This window comes from Mytilus trossulus, chromosome 6 (assembly GCF_036588685.1).
Source record: "Mytilus trossulus isolate FHL-02 chromosome 6, PNRI_Mtr1.1.1.hap1, whole genome shotgun sequence".
In the NCBI taxonomy this organism is placed as follows: domain Eukaryota; kingdom Metazoa; phylum Mollusca; class Bivalvia; order Mytilida; family Mytilidae; genus Mytilus; species Mytilus trossulus.
Genome location: NC_086378.1, coordinates 3,550,053 through 3,565,947, shown reverse-complemented (window position 1 = coordinate 3,565,947; position 15,895 = coordinate 3,550,053). Strand labels below are relative to the sequence as shown.

General features: G+C 33.0%; 1 protein-coding gene and 1 long non-coding RNA gene across 5 annotated transcripts in view; both read left to right on the top strand.

The window, feature by feature from the left end:
• The window catches only part of LOC134720609 (uncharacterized), a 391,376-nt gene that overhangs the window by 334,933 nt on the left and 40,548 nt on the right, over nt 1–15,895 (top strand). The window lies entirely within an intron of this gene.
• Nucleotides 8,305–15,845, top strand: LOC134723144 (uncharacterized). Of its 2 annotated transcripts, none has more exons than XR_010107990.1 (3): nt 8,305–8,333; nt 13,820–13,890; nt 15,792–15,845. It is a non-coding gene; the product is annotated as an uncharacterized LOC134723144 (long non-coding RNA). The 2 variants fall into 2 exon arrangements; XR_010107989.1 differs by lacking the exon at nt 8,305–8,333 and adding an exon at nt 11,914–11,985.

Genomic DNA, 15,895 nt, shown 5'->3' with positions numbered 1-15,895 from the left:
TTTCTATTTGTATTCATCTGATGAATTGAGCGGCCTTTTCAACTGTTTTTTTATAGTTTGTTCTTATATTGTACTGTTTCACCACTGTCTAGGTTAGAGAGAGGATTGGCGCCTTCAAACAAGTTTAACACCACCACATTCTGAATGTACTTGTCCCAATTCAGTCGTTGCCGTTTGTTGCTGTGTTATATTGTGTAGTTTTCACCTAAATATTTCCAAATATTTGTGAATTAATAAAATGAGCCTGTAAATTCATTTTGTGTTTTCATTATTTATTTAGTACCTAAATTTTGATTTTTTATTATTCTATAAAATATTATAATATAAATTATTCTTTTTCTTTATTTTCAACAAGATTTACCTGGGTTTACCTTGGTTCATTAGTTAAGTGTTGTTACAACATAATCCTACATAATCCCCTTGTTTACATACAAATTCTGGGAACCCCTACATACAATTTTACTATTTTACCTATAAAATTCAAAATGTAGGAATAGCCAGAATGAACCAGTTGTTGTTTGATGCAGTCTGCCATATTTGATTTATTTTGGCAAATCATTTAACATTTTGTCATGTCAAGCCTTGATGGCCTGTTATACATTTTTTGTAGCTGACAGTATGAGCTTTGTTCATTGTTAAAGGTATTAAGGTGTCCTATATAGATGCTTAAATCCAGTTCATATGGACATTAGTAGATAGTAATCTCATAGGCAGTCATACTACATTGATCTCCTTATTTTCTACATTATTATTTAAAATTGTATTAATTTTAGTCACAAGGAATATAACTCAAGTTACAATCTAATGTAGCTTAGTTAATAAAGCTGCCAGTGTAGTGTGCATTCCAACACAAAATTGTATATATCTTAATTTATTTAACACTGTGTCTGAATTCTAGTCATTTTGCCATGTTTGGAAACCTGGTCAAATGGGCACCTAATTTAAGCCACCTTTGATAGTTAATATGGCATAACAAGTCAAATCCGCCCCTTGTTAATTCGGGTAACCCGCATTTGGTTCATTATATAGGGAATCATTCGAGCATGACTGGAGCTAGGCCCCCCCCCTTTAGGTCAGTCAGCGCCCCCGCCCCCAATAGGAAAAGTTATGATCTACGCATGTGCAGGAATGGAAGGCGGAAAATTTTGAAGCTCCGATTTTGTTGAAGATTTTCATGATATTGTCGAGCTGTAACACAAAATAACACTTATATTTGTGTTCAAATGGTGTTTTATCCTTTTAATAACTAGATTTATATATTTTTAACCCACCACCAAGCGAAGTTTGTGCAAAAAACTCTTAGACATCATTCCGTCTCGTTCTGGTCAGTGGTCGGCCATGTTGATTTTATCTTCCAAGATACTGTAAATATTACTTGTGAGCCAGACCCTGATAGCATTCCTGACAGCAAATGGTAGAACTTTTTGTATATATGCACTGCACCTTTTTTTTACCTTTTACAGTACATTTTAATTAAAAGTGTTGTGTATTTTTTAACACTTCCGTTTCGTCCATATTTTTAGATTTTTTATACATAACCCATTTCGTTATTGTATTCCACTGAGCCTGAGATAAAGTCTAGGTAAACGCTGTTTTATCCATTTTATTCATTATTTTATTGTTGTCTTTTTTACTGCAAATAATGATACAGTAGTCTAAAGTGACGAAACTAAAATCTTACTAAATAACTTGTAATAAAGTTCATTACCAGCACTATTCTAAATATTTATAAGACATTTTAACTTTTTTGATTTGCCATCCGTCACGATGATTCGTTCAACACGTAGACGACAAACCAGAAAGCCGTTCACGCCAAGCCGTCCAACTGTACAAAAAACAGTAAATTATAACATTAATAAAACGAAAGCATTGAATCAAAAGTTAGATGCCACAGACCGTGAACATCTGCAGGTAGCGCTGAAAAATGGTAATCTAGTATTGACTTTTTCAACGGCAGCATTTGAGGCATTTAGAGCAGTTACTCAAACAATTTATAACTCAGTGCCTTTTCAAGACATTAAATTTGAATTTGTAACCCGGTTATCAAAAGATGATATAACAAGGGTAGAGGAATCTCTGGTGGCATTCAAGGGTGGTGTTAAATTATACAGAATAAACTTATATTTGACGACTTCAGTTGTTAGTGTGAATGGTGGATATTTACAAACTTTCTATTCCGATCACTTACATTTTATTATTAGTGAGCTTGACAAGATAGGGGATTTTAGTAATATGAACAAAATAATGAGAGAAAAAATTTGTGAACTGTTAGAAACTGACAAAAGTGCACAAGTTTCAAAAAGTGTAACTGACTCTTCTAACTTTGTGAGTAACACTGATGCAGCATCAAATATTGGTTGTGACACAATTAGTGTCCCAGGAAGAGGTCGGTCCATAGATATGAACTTAAGTATAGATGAAATCGAAATTTGTCTGATTTGCGATAAACATTGTGCAGATAATGCAGTTTTGTGTGATAGGTGCAATGCCTGGTCTCATTATGCTTGTGAAAACATATCACCCTCAGATAGAAAGGGCCTTGAATCTGGGAATAATTATTACACTTGTACAAGCTGTAGGGATTTATTAACTATAGACAATATTGATAGATCTGAAACTGAGGAGTATACTCCGTCCGTTAATAGCACAGATGACATTAGTTGTCCGTCCATAGTGAAAGTTTTAAATGCAAGGGAGCTTGGGGATAAAAAGAATAGTAGGAGTAAAAGTGTGAGTACTACCAAGTCCATTGGAAACTTACCAAGACGAATAAATATTAATAGAAAATGTATAGACGTAGCTATAAATACTGACATTTGCTATAGTGATACCAAAATTTTGGACAATTTACCTGATAAGGAAAAACAATTAAAAGCTAAAGAGCGTGAATTAGCTAATAAAGAATCAGCTCTCAAAGTAAAAGAGCGAACATTAAATGATACAAGTAAGAAATTAGCTGCAGCACAATCATATATATATACTTTGGAAAAGAAAATTGAAGAATTAGAACAGTCTCTTATATTAAGTGAACGTGCTAAAAATGTGCAGGATGTTAACAGTGAGTGTAATTCTCAAATTAACACTAACAATAACTCTAATAGTGAGCTCAAAATTCTTGAACACAGGTTTAATCTGTTAGAAAGCAAAGTAGGACAATTTCTAAATAGTGATAAAAGTATAGTTATAAATAATAACAATTATGGCTCTAATAATCGTCATGCACTGTCTCAAGAAGGGTCCGATATCCCAGTGTATAAGGTACAGGCGACAGAGTGTTGTTCGGGTACTCAGGACACCGTCTCACAAAACCCAGTTACTAGTAGGGTCTCAGTAGATACCAACTTGATAAATACTTCATGTAACATTTCTGAGCAGGACAATACCGCAAAATCAGATACATCTTTTTTAGAAAAGACTGTGAAGAAAAAAAGGCCACCCAGGTACAGGAGAAAACCCAAAAAACAACAACAGCATGTTGTAAACAGTCTCCAACCACAATGGCCAATGCAACAAACATTAAACAAGATGGGGGAAATAAATGTGAAACTAACGCTCTATGGGTGAACTGTAAAGTGGCTAAAAAGAAACTTCGACAAGCTCAGAGGCAGCTGGATGCGAATAATAGATATAAACTATACTATGAAATAATGGACTCGTATACTTCAAATCAGAAGCTCTTTTACAAACTTATTAATATTCAAAGAACTGGACAGGTTAATAAACTGACTAAATTAGTTATTGATGGCATAAATCTTGAGTCCTCAGAAGAAATAAGGGATGGATGGGCCTCGTATTTCGAAAAATTAAGTACTTTATCTACAAGTTCATCATTTTGTGATCATCAGCATCAAATTGTGAAGCGTAATATACAACATATTTTGACACTACAAAATTCAGGGAATAAGGGAAGGCAATATGCAGCTTTAGATGAAGTTACAGCAGCTATAAGCAAAATGAAAAATGGAAAGTCACCTGACGAATTAAATCTAATGAGTGAAATGTGGTGGTCAAATAGTACCTATAATTTTAAAAGCTCTTTTTGATCGTGTTTTACAAGAAAGAGATGTACCTGAAATTTTTCAGTCTGGAATTATTACACCAATACACAAGAGTCATGGTAAACCCTTGCAGGATCCAAATTCTTAAAGGCGAATTACAGTATGTAGTATAATGGGAAAAGTTTTTGAGACTATACATTTGTCGAAAATTTCACCAGATTTAGATAGACTTCAAAATAAATTGCAACGTGGTTTTACTAAACGGGTATCTCCAACAAATGCAGCTTTATTGCTTACTGAGGCGCTAGCTGATGCAAAGGATCGTAAAAAGAAAGTATTTGTAGCCTTTATTGATGCCTCTAAAGCATTTGATGTTGTGTGGCATGACTCTTTAATGTTAAATTTTTTTCAGTCTGGAATTAAGGATGAGGATTGGTTTGTTGTATATAAATGGTATCAACAAATGAGATCAAAGGTTAAGTGGGATGGACAGTTTTCAAGAGCTTTTGATGAGCAACAGGGAGTTAGACAAGGAGGTATTTTGTCTCCTACTCTGTATAAACTTTATATTAATCCATTATTAGATTGGTATCAAAACAAGCATTTGGGCTTCCGTATTGGAACGATACATATTGCTTCACCAGCATGCGCAGATGATATTGTATTATTGGCGGAAGATGCTATTTCATTACAGACAATGTTAAATTTACAAGAAACTTTTTTGCAAATAAAGATAGATATTTTATTAGTGAAGCTAAAAGTAAAATTATGACTTTCAATAGTAGAAGAAATGAAAAATGTGTGGGTGAATTTTATTTACATGAAAAACCTATAGAACATGTTGTTTCATATACTCATCATGACATGTGGGAATTAATCGAAATTCAGAAGAAAAATGTTTGGTATCAGAAAGAATTAAATTAGCTAGACGAACCTGCTATTCGCTAATGGGTGCAGGTATGCACGGATATAATGGAGTCAACCCAAATATAGTCATCAAACTATGGAATACATATGTTCGCCCACGATTAATTTTTGGACTAGACTGTGTAACACTTAGCAGAAAGGTATTGGATGAATTGAACTTTTTTCACAAATCACAACTTAAAATTCTGCAAAATTTGCCAGAACGAACCGCTGATGCAGCAATATATATTCTGTCTGGCCAAATGCCAATAGAAGCGTTTTTACATAGACAAATTTTAGTGAACTTTGGTAACATTGTGCGAAATAATGATATAGAGAAGGAGATTTGTATTAGACAACTTGTGATGAAGGATAACACCTCTCATAGCTGGTTTATATATGTGGACGCTATACTCTCATTGTATGAATTTGAATCTATTTTTGACATTTTAAACTCGATTCCAAATAGAGAAAGCTGGAAAATCTATGTGAAAAAGAGAATAGAAACATTCTGGAAACAGAAGATAACGAATATGGCAGAAGGCAAATCTACTCTTCGCTTCTTGCATCCTATGTCAATGAATTGTGGAACTGTTCATAACGTTTGGGCCAACACAGGACTTGACTCTATTTCTATTATGAAAGCTAATGTAAAAGCTAGATTACTTACAGGAGTGTATACACTGCAATCAAATCGTAGTAGATTTAACAAGTATGAAGTAAGTGCGATATGTCCATTGTGTATGGATGAGATCGAAGATACTGAACATTTCTTGCTACAATGTGCTAGTACAGATACTGTGAGGAATGAATTTATTCCTAAGCTAAGAACTCTGCTTTATGACTTTAATCATGAAATAGGAAATTTAGTCTTCTCAAACAATTCAATGCTATTGAGAGTGATTTTGGATGTCTCTAGTCCACAAGTTCCAATATTAATACAGACTTTCTTATCTATGGAGAAAATTGAGGCCATAACACGAGGAATGGTATATGTCTTGCACCATAAAAGATGTTCTATACTGGAGTTAGTAGGCAGCTAGGATGGCAATGTCATTTAAAGTCATTTAAAATTATTTAATAGTTTAAAATACAATAAAGTAATTTATTAAATTACTGTTAATTAACAGTTTAAGGTTTAATATGACAATTTAATGTTAAGTAAGCCCTGTGTCCTGTTATTTATTGCAATAATTATATTTAAGGTTGCAAGGAAACTTAAGGGTTGATAAATGGCTAAGTGTTCTATTAAGTTAAGAAATGATTTTTCTATTAAGGTATAAAGAAATTATACTCGGATAAATAAATATTTGTCCCAAATAGGTGATAAATTAAATATTATGTAAGCTACTTATTCCCTCCCTAACTTAACTTCTTGTGTGTTTTTTTTTAGTGAAGTAGGAGATATAAGGCTACTGGTGCAGTGTAAAAGGAAATCTGAGTGAAGTACCAATAAAAAATGTGCATATTGGTCAGTTTTGAATGAACAATACAAAGTTGAGTTACAAACTGTCACAGTAACATTGATAATTTGGTGGTACACGAAGTGTTTTTAGATTTTAGTATATGCCACAGTGCATGAACTTTTAAAGTAATATACATTGATTAGTGTATAATTGACATAACATGTGTGATTTATATGGAGCACAAATGTATATAGTATGGTGATGGAACAGTTTCCTGCACGTCTACAAAAATGATTTAACATTAAGTTATTTTAAAGTTTATGTTTTGAATTGAGCTCTGGCTGGGATCGCAGCCTTAGCTCATTTTGGATAAGACCAACTGCCGTTGCGTTGTAAATTGGTGGTGGGTACGCCAGGCTGTGTTGATATCCTTTATACCAGTATCTAGGACAATATATTTTAGGCGAAATAATACTGGTTTGTGCACCGATCATATATTCACTGTACAATATTCCTGCACATGCACACAGTTGCTTACAGTATACAGTAATCAGTTGCTTATCCGTGCTACACTACAAAAGTAGTGGTACTCCAGACAGTGGAGGAAAGAATTATAAAGAAGAATATGGACCCGCCACTGAAAAGATCAGGAAAATCAGGATATAAAAAAAATCAATGATAAAATTTAAGTGTTTTCTCTTCTTTTTATCCTCATCTGTATATACTGCAGTAGAGAAGAGAACTAATAATTACTTTCAAATTAAAGTTGAAAACAGTTTTTGATATCAGGTCATAGGCGGATCCAGGGGGCGCTGGGGGGGCACGCCCCCCCCCCTTTTCGTTGGACAAATTTGGTTGCTTATATAGGGAATCACTGGAGCGTGACTTGAGCGGGCGCCCCCCCTTTACAAGAAGTTCTGGATCCGCCACTGTAGGTGACAGTTAAAAATCAATTGCAGAAATGTCCTGAAAAAAGGTGCCGATTTGACCTTAATAAGGTGACGAATTACCAGGTGCCCGTGTGTTATGTGTCCAGTAAAATTATTTAGAAATTACAGAGTTTTTTCATGTTAATTAATTCACCGTATCGATATACTTACACTGAGTGAGTCTTTGCAAATTTGTTCATTCGGTTAGGTACATAGTGGGGACTGGCATACCGTATTTTATTTATAAGTTGTACAAAAATAACCGCGGGAAATACCATTACACTGGCATGGAGACTCAGAGGAAATTACGGAATCCACATTCATATATTTTTTTTAAGGTCCAATCGGTTACATACAATTATTAATCATGTTTACTTGTTTTTATTACTTATAAATCTACGCATGGATTTCAATCATTTAATGCCGTTTAAATGGAATTTTTAATGCTTCGCCTTTGGTTTAATATTAGCCCGTACGGTTCACCCGGAAACGAGCGGTCTCACTAATTAGCGACAACAAGAATTTTAGCGTCAACAAGCGACAAGAAGCGACAACAAGAATTATTTTAGCGACAACAAGCGACAAGAAACTATTTAGCGACAAGAAAACATATTTTTTTTTAATTAAAATTAATTATTGCAATAAATATTTAAAGAATATGCAAAAGAAAATAATTTTAGAGACAAGAAAGTTAAAATTGATAGAAAAAAATAAACATTATTTACATATTTATTTTATCATCTATTATGTATTACGTTTAATTATTGTATTATGAGATTACTTTTCCTTGTGTTTTAGAACATATTATTTATCTTAAAAAAAATAAAATAAAAAAAAGAAGCTCAATCTCTTTCTTTTTCACAAATGTTTAATTTCTTCATCTACGAATATACTAATATAAACTTCACAATCTCTTTCTTCCTCACAAATGTTTCATTTCTTCGTCTATCTATATAAACGAGCGTTCAGACAGACGACACTGATATTGACATCATGATTCGTGAAGCAAAACGCAAATTTTATGGAAGATATATATGAGATGCAGCTAGGACAATGTAGGATATTTTCAATCTAGGACACTAAAGACAAGATGGGTAAGAATTCAACTTTAATATTTTATTCGATTAACATTTCATGAAGGATTTTTAAATGCCATTTCCAAAACTGATTTATTTATCCACAGGACTCCGGAGTTTGAAATCCTATCAATAAGGGGGTAAACATATACCAAACTTGAATATCACAGTAGAACTTCACTCGAATCAATCTTCTGTGATTTATCCAGTTTGAGTAAATTATAAAAACATGCACGAACTTAAGTTAAGACCGTAAAGTAGAACCAGATGACCATTTATGCTTACACTTCCGGAGCACCCGAGAATACCCCTTGTTTTTGGTGGGGTTCGTGTTGTTTATTCTTTAGTTTCCTATGTTCATGTTGTGTCGTGGGAACTATTGTTTGTCCTTTTCATTTTTAACCATGGCTTTGTCAGTTTATTTTCGATTTATGAGTTTGACTGTCCCTCTGGTATCTTTCATCCCTCTTTTATCTGTTTATAACCATTGAAATGTATATGTCTCTTTGATAACTATACATTTTTTGGTAGCGAGTGAAACCGGACTGAAGTTAACACTGGCTTCGTAATATTCCTGTTGTCTTCCCAAGTTCTGAGATAAACTATCAAAGCACGTAAACAATAAGATATTTATTTAAAAAGACATAAAAAAAAATTATATATATGGTTGAATATAAGTTATATACAATACCATACATAAATAAATATACAGTGAGGCTGCCGCTAGTCTACTTGTTAATGTTATTGTAACAGTACCTAAAGTGGAAGCCATAGGATGAGCGTCCTCTCAATTCAAATCCTATTAGTAAACTTTCCTGAACCTAATGAGTGACATCATACTTATAGTTCCTAGCTAGGGACAAAGAGTCCAATAGTCTTTGGAAGTCTGCCAGATCAAAGTCCTGACAAGAATAATAACATGGCAGGTGGCGGTTTCGGGAGAAAGAGTTACAGAACTATAAGTAATACATTTGTACTAAGAAATACCTGCCAACTTTTCAAAATGCCCATGGGGTTTTTACGTGCAAGATGGCTATAATGTAAAATAATGTAGTCCTACAAAACCTTCAATGGGGCCTTAAAATACATTTTAAAGTTGTTTTTTGGCTTCTCCTTACTTTAACAAGCCTATGGCCATTTTAGAATTAATTGTTTTGTTAAAAATTATGGACAAAATTGATCTTTCAGAATTATTTTTTGGAGCCTTCATGGGGGAAATCCCCCATAAATAGTGACAGTTGGCAGGTATGCTAACAATACATAACACCAGACTAGAGGACTGTGAAAACAAGTGACCTGGCATAAAATGAATATCCTGATCTGGTTTCTCAATCTGGGGTGACTGGTAAGAACACATTCATAAATCATGGGCTTTAAAGGAATCTTATTTAAGAATGTCATATCAAATTAAAATTTTCAGAGAATTGGATTATAAAATTACAGAACCAGGTGCTTTGCAGGGGGCAGCTTTCTACGACCCGCTGAGGGTGAACCACGAATATTTGGGGCTAGTACCATGAGTATTGACACAACATTCAAGCTTGATACAGCTCTGAATTTGGATTCTGATCAAATTTTTGACATACATGTAATATGAGTTTCTGACACTAAGCCAATGTCAAAATCTTACAAATCTATTGCGCAATATTGTGCAGTTAAATAACATTTTAAAAATTTGGAATTCAAGAAATTTTGTCATTTTTTTATTAAATCGCTATTGACAAAATGATTGACAGTAAAAGCTCGTCTGGCCTACTAAACAAGCCCCTGTGAATCACTAAAAAAAACCCAATAAATTAAGCAGCTTTGACTCCATAATAAATGAGATGCTCAAGCGCAGCCAATCATATCTGCTTAAATGTTTTGTAAAGATATTTAACAATGTACATGATGTATTAACAACAGAAAAATTTCCTAAAATATGGGCTAAAGGATTTATTGTTCCTTTACATAAAATCGGATCTAAAAGATTACCTATCAAATTTTAAGAAGCATCACGAAAGGAAGTTGTGTAGGAAAACTCTTTTTAAAAATACTCAATAATAGATAAGAATAGATTATATATAAACTAAAAGAAATATAGTTGGTCCAGAGTGGTTTCAGGATTTATATAAGTCAGCTATACCGTGTGATGCGTTTTCAGATTCATCACTCGACAACTTCCTGTTTACTGAACACTTGCATATTTTTACACTATTTATATTATCCACTTGCGGCGGGGGTATCATCGGTGAGCAGTAGCTCGCAGTTTCACTTGTTTGTTCTTTTCATTTTTAGCCATGGAGTTGTCAGTTTATTTTTCGATTTATGACTGGTGTCTTTTGTCCCTCTTTTATCTGTTTATAACCATTGAAATGTATAATCAGAGTTTGCGAAAAGTGTTAGTCCTCAGGATTTAACCACCAAAATGTTGCATAGGACTGACACAATTTTATTATTTTTCAATAGACTTGATAGTGAGGACCAGCAGATTTTCTTCAAGGACTACCACAAAAAAAAAGATTTGGCAATAACGACACAATAGCATTATACATGTACCACACAAAATATGTCGTATAAAAAGAGATTAATGAAGCAGTTAAACCCTCACAGGTGGGTCAGACAAGCTTTTACTGTCAATGGCGTTCGTTATCCTATTTAAAAAAACAATATACATTAATTAATGAGGGTGCAGGTTTGGTACCGTTTAAACCCCCTGCAATTGTGTGTCACCTGTCCTTTGTCAGGAATCTGATGTTTAGTAGTTTTTGTTTGTTGATGTAGTTACTAAGTTCATAAGTTTTTCTTGTTTCTTCTTTTTTATACGCCCATTTATGGGAGTACATACATGTATGTATTATGGTATACCGTTGTCCGTCTGTCCATGGTCAACATGTTGGACATGCATTCATAAATGTTTTAACCATTTTGCATAAAACTTTGGTGAATTTGACATGAGCTCCCTTTCAATTTTTATAAAGTTTATATTTTAAGTTTCTGAGTAACAGGGTTGTTCATCAAAAAAGGATGATTCTTCAGTTTTTAGTCAATAACTCAAAAATGTTTTCTCCTACTTGCAAGAAATTTTGGTGATTTTTTTTTTATCTGTTGACATGGACTCCCTTTCAATTTTTTTCAATTTTACATTTTACATTTCTGAGTTACCAGGTTTTATATTCATAAAAAAGGTTGATTTTCCAGTTTTCGGTCAATAACTCAATAATGTTTTCTTTTTTTTGCAAAAAATTTTGGTGAATTGTTTATTTCTTCTGACATGAGATCCCTTACAATTTTTATAATTTTAGATATTGGGTTTTTTTAGTTATCAGATTTTATAAATTTATAAAAACCTCTATGTTGAGGACTGTACTTTGACCTTTAATGGTTTACTTCTACATGTTTTATAAATTGTGACTTGGATGAAGAGTTGTCTCATTGGCACTCATACCACATCTTCTTATATCTATAAACTTCATTTTGGCTTTCACATGAACACTGTAATTGTAAATTAATATGAAAATAGTTTCTGTAATATTTTTATGAAATGGATTTCTTTTTATCCTTTAGGCTAGTTATCAAATTTGGCCTCCCCTATATCAGGAACATGAGGATTTTTAAAAAGTTCCACAAATGGTGAAGAAAATGGCAAGGGAAGACGCCTGGTAAATGTTTCAAGTAAAATTCAGCAATGGTAAGTATATTTTTTCTATGGTGCGAGATTTTTAGCTCACCTGGCCCGAAGGGCCAAGTGAGCTTTTCCCCTCACTTTGCGTCCGTCGTTGTAATCTTTTACAAAAATCTTCTCCTCTGAAACTTCTGGGCCAAATTAAACCAAACTTGGCCACAATCATCATTGGGGTATCTAGTCTTAAAAAAATGTGTCCGGTGAGCCGGGCCAATAAACCAAGATGGCCACCATGGCTAAGAATAGAGCATAGGGGTAAAATGCAGTTTTTGGATTATAACTCAAAAACCAAAGCATTTAGAGCAAATCTGACATGGTGTAAAATTGATTATCAGGTCAAGATCTATCTGCCCTGAAATTTTCAGATGAATCGGACAACCTGATGTTGGGTTGCTGCCCCTGAATTTGTAATTTTAAGGAAATTTTGCTGTTTTGGGTTATTATCTTGAATATTATTATAGATAGAGGTAAACTGTAAACAGCAATAATGTTCAGCAAAGTAGTATTGTAATTTAACCCCCCTTGTATGGAAAATTGAACATTGGGGTAAAATATAGATTTTGGCTTACAAATAATGTATATCTCTGAAAACAAAGCATTTAGAGCAAATCTGACATGGGGTAAAATTGTTTAACCAAATATTATGAAAATTACAGTGAGTCAGTGACACATTCCGTCACCATGATCTGATGATAATTACCACTAAATACAGATCAAGTACAAATTTTGGAAGTTACTTTTACTGTTTTGGAGTTATGTCCCTTAATTATAACATTATACATACATGTATATATATGCAAGAGGGGGCTTCATCTGTGTCCCATGGAGACATTGCCCACTAATTTTCTTTAAAATCTTGTGAAATTAAGCATATTTAATTTAAAAAACAAAATAATGAAAATGGACAAATCTGACGTTTTGATAAACCAAATATTTATAGTGAATCAGTGTTTTATTTAGAGATGTCTTAAAGGAAGGAACATGATGAACGACATATAAAAAAGAAGATGTGGTATGATTGCCAATGAAACAACTATCTACAAAAGATCAAAATAACTCAGACACCCTTGACACCATTTGCAAGTATGGTCTTGAGAAAACGATGATAGTCTGTCGGAAGGGGACGATAAATGGCTGACCCGTGTTAAGAGAGAGCCATATCTCTTGCACGTTAAAGACACCCTTGTAGATTTCGAAAAAGAGTAGGCTAATGCCGCTACAAGGCAGCACTCGCACCCGTAAAGTGGAAAGGGATTAATATAAGTTGCAAAACTTGTTTCCCAATCCACTATAAATAAATATATTTAAATTAAATTAGATTATAGGTAACTGTACGGCCTTCAACAATGAGCAAAGCCCATACCGCATAGTCAGCTAGAAAAGGCAAAACACTGATAAGACAATGTAAAACAATTCAAACGAAAAAACGGCATGTATTACAGCTGATTTCCTTCTGCTTGCAAAGTAAAACTTTGGTTGGCTTGCTTGCTTGCTTTGTTTGTATAATTGTTTATACAAGCTTTGTGAATAAGATTGACATCTTTAAACAAATTATGTATACTAAGGCATATTTTAACCTGTATATATATTATATTTGAATTCAATTGGGTGTTATCCTAATTATATGTTTGCAAAATATACAAACAAAGCAAGCAAGCTAACCATAATTTTGCACTTCATATGCATGCATTAGGAAATTAGCTGTAACCCTTTATGGAAAAACACTGTCATTGAGAGTGAATTGAAACTATTTGTACCTTTACCATGTTCATAATTAATACAAAATGACATCTAATAAAGAATTTATCCAAAACTTCATTTTATTTCATTTATGTTACAGGAGTTTCTGGAAAGCCAAGCATACATAACCAAAGGATATTTTCATAGAATGGACTTCTGTAGGCCAAAAAAGTAGGTATGTGTTTAAATATATAGTTATATTTATGTAATATTTGGAGAGAGATTTGAAAAAAAAAAATGTTTTAATCCTTGCAATCCTTTCTTTTCCTAACACATTGCAGTTGTTAAAGTTTCATGGGTATTTAATACCTATAAATAAATGAATGAAAAGTTTCAACTAACATCTTATGGTAATACATGTAACACTTAAAAACTGTTCGACTTTCTAAGTAAAAAGATCAGTTGTGGTTACATTTTGTATTGCAATAGATTGTTTTTATGCCATCACTTGGCGTCCGTCATCGTCTGTCGTCGTAAACTATTTCAAGAATCTTCTCCTCTGAAACTACTAGGCCAAATACTTCCAAACTTTAACTGAATGTTCCTTATGGTATCTTGTTTATAAATTGTATCCGAAGTTTTGATCTATCGACAAACATGGTCGCCATTGCTAAAAATAGAACATAGGGGTCAAATGCAGTTTTTGGCTTATAACTCAAAAAACAAAGCATTTAGAGCAAATCTGACAGGCGTAAAATTGCTTAACAGGTCAATTTCTATCTGACCTGAAATTTTCAGACAAGTCGGATAACCTGTTGTTGGGTTGCTGTCCCTGAATTAGTAATTTTAAGGAAATTTTGCTGTTTTTGGTTATTATCTTGAAAAGTAAGATTTACAAATAGGTCAACATGACCAAAATGATCAGTTGACCCCTTTAGGAGTTATTGCCCTTTATATTCAATTTTTAACCATTTCTCGTAAATCTGAATAATCTTTTACAAAAATCTTCTCCTTTGAAACTACTGGCCTAAATTTATCCAAACTTGACCACAATCATCTCTTGGGAATGAAGTTTGAAAAATGTGTCCGGTGATCTGGCCATCCAACCAAGATGGCCGCCATGGCTAAAAATAGAACATAGGGGTAAAATGCAGTTTGGGGCTTAAAACATCAAAACCAAAGCATTTAGAGCAAATCTGACATGGAGTAAAGTTGTTTATCAGGACAAAATTTATCTGCTCTGAAATTTTCAGATGAATCGGACAGTATATTAGTGTCCTTTATAGTCAATTTTGAATAATTTTCATAAAATTTGTAAATTTTTACTATCATTTTTCACTGAAACTACTGGACTAAGTTCATTATAGATAGAGATAATTGTTAGCTGTAAGAATGTTTAGTAAATTAAGATGTACAAACACATCACCATCACCAAAACATAATTTTATCATGATTCCATCTGTTTCCTTTGTTTAATATTCACATAGACCAAGGTGAGCGACACCTAATCACATGTACAAATATTCATTGTGCCCAATTTTTAGCTACAATTTTTTAATATAAAAATAAGAAGATGTGGTATGATTGCCAATGAGTCATTACTTTCCACCAGCATTACCAGAGACCATTGAAGAAGAATTAAAAAATAAGCAAAACTCATGCCAAACGTAAAACCAAAAATCATGTGTCTAAGACTTAATCAGTAAACATCTAACATGTCTAATGGATTTGAAGAATATACCGCCATTAATCATAGGATAAGAACATGATCTTATAAAATGCCAAAATATGGGTATCAACATTTTGTAAAACTGGTAAACATACATTTGTGTATAACAATAATCTTTAGTTTGGTTTTAATTTACTGATAGCATAACAAATATTTATATTTATAAAATACTTTCCAGTTTTATTCAAATATGTTATATCAAAAGGAGAAAAGAAAAAAAAAGTAAATGTGGTATTACTGCCAATGAGACAACTCTCCACAAGAGACAAAAATGAGACAGAAAAGCATGTTTTAAGTCACTGAGGTTATTTCATTATGTTTAAAACTAACAACTTACAGTATATGGGAATAAATCAAATTAAGTTTAAATGTATGATTATGAATATTATTGTTTTCTTTTCAGATAAAGACAACTTCAAGAAGAGTGACATTTAGAAGAAAGAACATTCAATTGATATTAAATGTTATTATGTCAACAACAAAAACATAAAAAGTTGATTGTAAAGT